The sequence below is a fragment of the Pantherophis guttatus genome, chromosome 4 (assembly GCF_059756535.1).
Source record: "Pantherophis guttatus breed Tessera chromosome 4, ASM5975653v1, whole genome shotgun sequence".
NCBI lineage: Eukaryota > Metazoa > Chordata > Lepidosauria > Squamata > Colubridae > Pantherophis > Pantherophis guttatus.
Genome location: NC_142066.1, coordinates 90,948,357 through 90,958,165, shown reverse-complemented (window position 1 = coordinate 90,958,165; position 9,809 = coordinate 90,948,357).

The window sequence follows — 9,809 nt, the reverse complement described above, 5'->3', positions numbered from 1 at the left end:
TGAGATACAGCTTTGGTCTAACTCGTCAGGGAAAGCTCAGATTTGAAAATTGTGTGTTTTTTGTATTTTCATACCTTGCATAACATGAATATGTGTTTCTTTTGAAAATCTGAGTTTGCGTCCAAAGTTAAGTTTTCTGGCTGAATTGAGACCCACTGCCAATTCTGAAATAAACTTTGGTCTAACTCCTCAGGCAAACCTCGTACTTGAAAATTGAATGTGTTTTTGCCCTTTTTCAGACCGTGGGGAACATGAATATGTGTTTCCTCTTTAAATCTGAGCTCGTTGTCAAAAGTTATGCTTTCTGGTTTAATTGAGCCCTACTGCCAATTCTGAGAGTCACTTTGGTCTAACTCCTCAGGGATAGCTCAAATTTGAAAAAATTGACTCTTTTTTGGGCTTTTCAGACTGTGGGGAACATGAATATGTGTTTCTTCTGCATATCTGAGCTCTGTGTCAAAAGTTATGTTTTCTGGCTGAATTGAGCCCTACTGCCAATTCTGAGAGACACTTTGGTCTAAGTCCTCAGGGATAGCTCAGATTTGAAAAAATTGACTGTTTTTTGGGCTTTTCAGACTGTGGGTTACATGAATATGTATTTGTTTTGCATATCTAAGCTCTGTGTCAAAAGTTATGTCTTCTGGTTGAATGCAGTCCTACTGCCAATTCTGAGAGACACTTTGGTCTAACTGTTCAGGGAAAGCTCAGATTTGAAAATTGTGTCTTTTTGGTATTTTCATACCTTGCATAACATGAATATGTGTTTCAATTTTAAATCTGAGCTTGTGTCCAAAGTTAAGTTTTCTGCTGAACTGAGCCCCACTGCCAATTCTGATGCCCTTTGTTCTAACTCCTCAGGCAAACCTCGTACTTGAAAATTGAATGTGTTTTTGCCCTTTTTCAGACCGTGGGGAACATGAATATGTGTTTCCTCTTTAAATCTGAGCTCGTTGTCAAAAGTTATGCTTTCTGGTTTAATTGAGCCCTACTGCCAATTCTGAGAGTCACTTTGGTCTAACTCCTCAGGGATAGCTCAAATTTGAAAAAATTGACTCTTTTTTGGGCTTTTCAGACTGTGGGGAACATGAATATGTGTTTCTTCTGCATATCTGAGCTCTGTGTCAAAAGTTATGTTTTCTGGCTGAATTGAGCCCTACTGCCAATTCTGAGAGACACTTTGGTCTAAGTCCTCAGGGATAGCTCAGATTTGAAAATTGTGTCTTTTTGGTATTTTCATACCTTGCATAACATGAATATGTGTTTCAATTTTAAATCTGAGCTTGTGTCCAAAGTTAAGTTTTCTGCTGAACTGAGCCCCACTGCCAATTCTGATGCCCTTTGTTCTAACTCCTCAGGCAAACCTCGTACTTGAAAATTGAATGTGTTTTTGCCCTTTTTCAGACTGTGGGGAACATGAATATGTGTTTCTTCTTCAAATCTGAGCTCTTTTTTTTTTTTTAGTTTGATTTATATGCCCCCTTTCTCCGGAGACTCAGGGCGGCTTACAATACGTTAAGCTCTCTGTCAAATGTTCCGTTTTCTGGCTGAATTGAGCCCTATTGCCAATTCTGAGAGACACTTTGGTCTATCTCCTCAGGGATAACTCAGATTTGAAAAATTTGTCTGTTTTTTGGGCTTTTCAGACTGTGGGGTACATGAATATGTGTTTCTTCTGCAAACCTGAGCTCTGTGTCAAAAGTTATGTTTTCTGGCTGAATGCAGTCCTACTGCCAATTCTGAGAGCCACTTTGGTCTAACTCCTCAGGGAAAGCTCAGATTTGAAAATTGTGTGTTTTTGGTATTTTCATACCTTGCATAACATGAATATGTATTTCTATTGAAAATCTGAGCTTGTGTCCAAAGTTAAGTTTTCTGGCTGAATTGAGCCCCACTGCCAATTCTGATGCCCTATTTGGTCTCACTCCTCAGGCAAACCTCGTAGTTGAAAATTGAATGTGTTTTTGCCCTTTTTCAGACCGTGGGGAACCTGAATATGTGTTTCCTCTGCAAATCTGGGCTCGATGTCAAAAGTTATGTTTTCAGGTTTAATTGAGCCCTACTGCCAATTCTGAGACACACTTTGGTCTATCTCCTCAGGAAAGCTCAGATTTGAAAAAAAATGACTCTTTTTAGGGCTTTTCAGACTGTGGGGTACATGAATATGTGTTTGTTTTGCATATCTAAGCTCTGTGTCAAAAGTCATTTTTTCTGGCTGAATTGAGCACTACTGCCAATTCTGAGAGACACTTTGGTCTAACTCTTCAGGGATAGCTCAGATTTGAAAAAAATGACTCTTTTTAGGGCTTTTCAGACTGTGGGGTACATGAATATGTGTTTGTTTTGTATATCTAAGCTCTGTGTCAAAAGTTAGTTTTCTGGTTTAATTGAGTCCTACTGCCAGTTCTGATGCCCTTTGGTCTAACTCCTCAGGCAAACCTCGTATTTGAAATTTGAATGTGTTTTTGCCCTTTTTCAGACCGTGGGAAACATGAATATGTGTTTCTTCTGCAAAATTGGGGTTTGTGTCAAAAGTTATTTTTTCTGGTTGAATGCAGTCCTACTGCCAATTCTGAGAGACACTTTGGTCTATCTCCTCAGTGATACCTCTGATTTGAAAAGAATGACTCTTTTTAGGGCTTTTCAGACTGTGGGGTACATGAATATGTGTTTGTTTTGTATATCTAAGCTCTGTGTCAAAAGTTATGTTTTCTGGCTGAATTGAGCTCTACTGCCAATTCTGAGAGACACTTTGGTCTAACTCCTCAGGGATAGCTCATATTTGAAAAAATTGACTCTTTTTTGGGCGTTTCAGACTGTGGGGTACATGAATATGTTTTTTTTTTTTTTTTGCATATCTAAGCTCTGTGTCAAAAGTTAGTTTTCTGGTTTAATTGAGTCCTACTGCCAATTCTGATGCCCTTTGGTCTAACTCCTCAGGCAAACCTCGTACTTGAAATTTGAATGTGTTTTTGCCCTTTTTCAGACCGTGGGAAACATGAATATGTGTTTCCTCTGCAAATCTGAGCTCGTTGCCAAAAGTCATGTTTTCTGGCTGAATTGAGCCCTATTGCCAATTCTGAGAGACACTTTGGTCTATCTCCTCAGGGATAACTCAGATTTGAAAAATTTGTCTGTTTTTTGGGCTTTTCAGACTGTGGGGTACATGAATATGTGTTTGTTTTGCATATCTAAGCTCTGTGTCAAGAGTTATGTTTTCTGGTTGAATGCAGTCCTACTGCCAATTCCGAGAGTCACTTTGGTCTACTCCTAAGGGAAAGCTCATATTTGAAAATTGTGTCTTTTTGGTATTTTCATACCTTGCATAACATGAATATGTGTTTCTATTCAAAATCTGAGCTTGTGTCCAAAGTTAAGTTTTCTGGCTGAAATGAGCCCCACTGCCAATTCTGATGCCCTATTTGGTCTCACTCCTCAGGCAAACCTCGTAGTTGAAAATTGAATGTGTTTTTGCCCTTTTTCAGACCGTGGGGAACATGAATATGTGTTTCTTCTGCATATCTGAGCTCTGTGTCAAAACTTATGCTTTCTGGTTTAATTGAGCCCTGCTGCCAATTCTGAGACACACTTTGGTCTATCTCCTCAGGGAAGGCTCAGATTTGAAAAAAAATGACGCTTTTTAGGGCTTTTCAGACTGTGGGGTACATGAATATGTGTTTGTTTTGCATATCTAAGCTCTGTGTCAAAAGTCATGTTTTCCTTTTTTTGTTTCAAATGATTCCGGTGCTTAAATGTGATAAACAATTGAAAGTTTGGCAATCTGGAGTGAATAAGTTTGTCTGGAACGAGAAGAAGCCGAGAGTGAAATTGAAAATTATGCAAGATGTTCCAGAAAGAGGAGGTCTTAAACTACCAAACCTACAGCTATATTATGATGCGGCAGCTTTAACTTTAACAAGTGATTGGTTTGGAAGGAAAAAGACTGGAATATTGAATGCAGAAAGTTTTGATCTTGAATTTGGATGGCATGCTTACTTATTTTACGACGACAAAGTAGATAAAGTATTTAAAAGTCATATACTTAGAGATTCTTTGATGAGAGTTTGGAAGAAGCACCGACTCAAATGGGATTATAAAATACCGCTATGGCTGGATCTTGGTCATACTTTGTGGAATACAAATATAATGTCACTCGGGGGGGTTTTATATAAAGAGGTTCTTTTTACAGATGCGGGCAGATGGCAGCTGAAGACATTACAGACACTGTTGGATGAAGGGATTAATTTAACTTGGTTACAATATAATCAATTACAACTGAGATGGAAAGAGGACCAAAAAATTGGTATTATGTTGCATGAGGAAGAATTGGTTAGACATATAAGAGAGAAAGGTCCAATGCATATCAAAAGGCTTTATAATGTTTTGCTAGAAAGAGATTCAGAAACTGAATTAGTTAAAGACTGTATGATTAAGTGGGCACAGAACTTTGAAGAACCAGTGATGCTGGAAACATGGGAAAAAATTTGGGTTCAGAATGTTAAATTTACACAGTCGCAGAACCTGAGGGAAAATTTTTACAAAATGTTTTATAGATGGCATTTAGATCCCCAAAAGTTGTCATGTATGTACCCTAATGTTCAGCCAAAATGTTGGAGATGTGAATGTTTGGATGCTACGTATTATCATGTTTGGTGGACCTGTAGGAAAGTTAAGGCTTTTTGGATAAAAATTTGGTGGGTCATGCAGAATGTTTTGAAGAAAAAAATTCAATTTTCTCCACAACTGTTTTTATTGGGCATAGTTAAGGGTTTTACATTGGGTGAAACAAAATTGATATTGTATATGATAACAGCAGCAAGATTGTTGATAGGTAAATATTGGAAGAATGAAGCTTTGCCCACTATTGAGGAATGGACTTTGAAGATGGCCAGTTTTGCAGAGATGGCGAAGATTTCAGCATATTTAAAAGACTGTTCACAAGAGACTTATGAGTGGGAATGGAAAAGGTGGATAGAATATGTTCAGAACAAATATCAAACTAGAAAGTATCAAATAGCTTTTACTTGAAAATAATGTACTAGAAATTTTTTAAAGTAATGAGATAAAGAGAAAAATTATACAGGGGAGGGAGGGGCTCAAGTTTATATATAAGTGTTATATTAGGGTTCTTCATGATTATGAGTATATTATAGGGAAGTCTGGGGGGAGGGGAGGGTTAGGGAGGCGTAGGGAGGTTGGGAAGCTTGGGGGGGAGGTGGGGGGGAAAAAGGGGTGAAAATGTAATTGTAAAACTTTTGCAATAAAAAAAAAGTCATGTTTTGTGGCTGCATTGAGCACTACTGCCAATTCTGAGAGACACTTTGGTCTAACTCTTCAGGGATAGCTCAGATTTGAAAAAAATGACTCTTTTTAGGGCTTTTCAGACTGTGGGGTACATGAATATGTGTTTGTTTTGCATATCTAAGCTCTGTGTCAAAAGTTATATTTTCTGGTTGAATGCAGTCCTACTGCCAATTCTGAGAGACACTTTGGTCTAACTCCTCAGGCAAACGTCGTAGTTGAAAATTGAATGTGTTTTTGCCCTTTTTCAGACCGTGGGGAACATGAATATGTGTTTCTTCTGCATATCTGAGCTCTGTGTCAAAAGTTATGCTTTCTGGCTGAACTGAGACCTACTGCCAATTCTGAGAGACACTTTGGTCTAACTCCTCAGGGATAGCTCAGATTTGAAAAAATTGACTCTTTTTTGGGCTTTTCAGACTGTGGGTTACATGAATATGTATTTGTTTTGCATATCTAAGCTCTGTGTCAAAAGTTATGCTTTCTGGCTGAACTGAGCCCTACTGCCAATTCTGAGAGACACTTTGGTCTAACTCCTCAGGGAAAGCTCAGATTTGAAAAAATTGACTCTTTTTTGGGCTTTTCAGACTGTGGGTTACATGAATATGTATTTGTTTTGCATATCTAAGCTCTGTGTCAAAAGTTATGTCTTCTGGTTGAATGCAGTCCTACTGCCAATTCTGAGAGCCACTTTGGTCTAACTGTTCAGGGAAAGCTCAGATTTGAAAATTGTGTCTTTTTGGTATTTTCATACCTTGCATAACATGAATATGTGTTTCTATTTTAAATCTGAGCTTGTGTCCAAAGTTAAGTTTTCTGCTGAACTGAGCACCACTGCCAATTCTGATGCCCTTTGTTCTAACTCCTCAGGCAAACCTCGTACTTGAAAATTGAATGTGTTTTTGCCCTTTTTCAGACTGTGGGGAACATGAATATGTGTTTCTTCTTCAAATCTGAGCTCTTTTTTTGTTTGTTTGATTTATATGCCCCCTTTCTCCGGAGACTCAGGGCGGCTTACAATACGTTAAGCTCTCTGTGAAATGTTCCGTTTTCTGGCTGAATTGAGCCCTATTGCCAATTCTGAGAGACACTTTGGTCTATCTCCTCAGGGATAACTCAGATTTGAAAAATTTGTCTGTTTTTTGGGCTTTTCAGACTGTGGGGTACATGAATATGTGTTTCTTCTGCAAACCTGAGCTCTGTGTCAAAAGTTATGTTTTCTGGCTGAATTGAGCCCCACTGCCAATTTTGAGAGACACGTTGGTCTAACTCCTCAGTCATAGCTCAGATTTGAAAAAAATTACTGCTTTTTGGGCTTTTCAAACTGTGGGGTACATGAATATGTATTTGTTTTGCATATCTAAGCTCTGTGTCAAGAGTTATGTCTTCTGGTTGAATGCAGTCCTACTGCCAATTCTGAGAGCCACTTTGGTTTAACTGTTCAGGGAAAGCTCAGATTTGAAAATTGTGTCTTTTTGGTATTTTCATACCTTGCATAACATGAATATGTGTTTCTTCTGCAAACCTGAGCTCTGTGTCAAAAGTTATGTTTTCTGGCTGAATTGAGCCCCACTGCCAATTCTGAGAGACACTTTGGTCTAACTCCTCAGGGAAAGCTCAGATTTGAAAATTGTGTGTTTTTTGTATTTTCATACCTTGCATAACATGAATATGTGTTTCTTTTGAAAATCTGAGTTTGCGTCCAAAGTTAAGTTTTCTGGCTGAATTGAGACCCACTGCCAATTTTGAAATAAACTTTGGTCTAACTCCTCAGGCAAACCTCGTACTTGAAAATTGAATGTGTTTTTGCCCTTTTTCAGACCGTGGGGAACATGAATATGTGTTTCTTCTGCATATCTAAGCTCTGTGTCAAAAGTTATGTCTTCTGGTTGAATGAAGTCCTACTGCCTATTCTGAGATACAGCATTGGTCTAACTCCTCAGGGAAAGCTCAGATTTGAAAATTGTGTGTTTTTTGTATTTTCATACCTTGCATAACATGAATATGTGTTTCTTTTGAAAATCTGAGTTTGCGTCCAAAGTTAAGTTTTCTGGCTGAATTGAGACCCACTGCCAATTTTGAAATAAACTTTGGTCTAACTCCTCAGGCAAACCTGGTACTTGAAAATTGAATGTGTTTTTGCCCTTTTTCAGACCGTGGGGAACATGAATATGTGTTTCTTCTGCATATCTAAGCTCTGTGTCAAAAGTTATGTCTTCTGGTTGAATGAAGTCCTACTGCCTATTCTGAGATACAGCATTGGTCTAACTCCTCAGGGAAAGCTCAGATTTGAAAATTGTGTGTTTTTTGTATTTTCATACCTTGCATAACATGAATATGTGTTTCTTTTGAAAATCTGAGTTTGCGTCCAAAGTTAAGTTTTCTGGCTGAATTGAGACCCACTGCCAATTTTGAAATAAACTTTGGTCTAACTCCTCAGGCAAACCTCGTAGTTGAAAATTGAATGTGTTTTTGCCCTTTTTCAGACCGTGGGGAACATGAATATGTGTTTCCTCTTTAAATCTGAGCTCGTTGTCAAAAGTTATGCTTTCTGGTTTAATTGAGCCCTACTGCCAATTCTGAGAGTCACTTTGGTCTAACTCCTCAGGGATAGCTCAGATTTGAAAAAATTGACTCTTTTTTGGGCTTTTCAGAGTGTGGGGAACATGAATATGTGTTTCTTCTGCATATCTGAGCTCTGTGTCAAAAGTTATGTTTTCTGGCTGAATTGAGCCCTACTGTCAATTCTGAGAGACACTTTGGTCTAAGTCCTCAGGGATAGCTCAGATTTGAAAAAATTGACTGTTTTTTGGGCTTTTCAGACTGTGGGTTACATGAATATGTATTTGTTTTGCATATCTAAGCTCTGTGTCAAAAGTTATGTCTTCTGGTTGAATGCAGTCCTACTGCCAATTCTGAGAGCCACTTTGGTCTAACTGTTCAGGGAAAGCTCAGATTTGAAAATTGTGTCTTTTTGGTGTTTTCATACCTTGCATAACATGAATATGTGTTTCTATTGAAAATCTGAGCTTGTGTCCAAAGTTAAATTTTCTGCTGAATTGAGCCCCACTGCCAATTCTGATGCCCTTTGTTCTAACTCCTCAGGCAAACCTCGTACTTGAAAATTGAATGTGTTTTTGCCCTTTTTCAGACTGTGGGGAACATGAATATGTGTTTCTTCTTCAAATCTGAGCTCTTTTTTTTTTTTTAGTTTGATTTATATGCCCCCTTTCTCCGGAGACTCAGGGCGGCTTACAATACGTTAAGCTCTCTGTCAAATGTTCCGTTTTCTGGCTGAATTGAGCCCTATTGCCAATTCTGAGAGACACTTTGGTCTATCTCCTCAGGGATAACTCAGATTTGAAAAATTTGTCTGTTTTTTGGGCTTTTCAGACTGTGGGGTACATGAATATGTGTTTCTTCTGCAAACCTGAGCTCTGTGTCAAAAGTTATGTTTTCTGGCTGAATTGAGCCCCACTGCCAATTTTGAGAGACACTTTGGTCTAACTCCTCAGTCATAGCTCAGATTTGAAAAAAATTACTGCTGTTTGGGCTTTTCAAACTGTGGGGTACATGAATATGTATTTGTTTTGCATATCTAAGCTCTGTGTCAAGAGTTATGTCTTCTGGTTGAATGCAGTCCTACTGCCAATTCTGAGAGCCACTTTGGTTTAACTGTTCAGGGAAAGCTCAGATTTGAAAATTGTGTCTTTTTGGTATTTTCATACCTTGCATAACATGAATATGTGTTTCTTCTGCAAACCTGAGCTCTGTGTCAAAAGTTATGTTTTCTGGCTGAATTGAGCCCCACTGCCAATTCTGAGAGACACTTTGGTCTAACTCCTCAAGGAAACCTCGTACTTGAAAATTGAACGTGTTTTTGCCCTTTTTCAGACCGTGGGGAACATGAATATGTGTTTCTTCTGCATATCTAAGCTCTGTGTCAAAAGTTATGTCTTCTGGTTGAATGCAGTCCTACTGCCTATTCTGAGATACAGCTTTGGTCTAACTCCTCAGGGAAAGCTCAGATTTGAAAATTGTGTGTTTTTTGTATTTTCATACCTTGCATAACATGAATATGTGTTTCTTTTGAAAATCTGAGTTTGCGTCCAAAGTTAAGTTTTCTGGCTGAATTGAGACCCACTGCCAATTTTGAAATAAACTTTGGTCTAACTCCTCAGGCAAACCTCGTACTTGAAAATTGAATGTGTTTTTGCCCTTTTTCAGACCGTGGGGAACATGAATATGTGTTTCCTCTTTAAATCTGAGCTCGTTGTCAAAAGTTATGCATTCTGGTTTAATTGAGCCCTACTGCCAATTCTGAGAGTCACTTTGGTCTAACTCCTCAGGGATAGCTCAAATTAGAAATAATTGACTCTTTTTTGGGCTTTTCAGACTGTGGGGAACATGATTATGTGTTTCTTCTGCATATCTGAGCTCTGTGTCAAAAGTTATGTTTTCTGGCTGAATTGAGCCCTACTGCCAATTCTGAGAGACACCTTGGTCTAAGT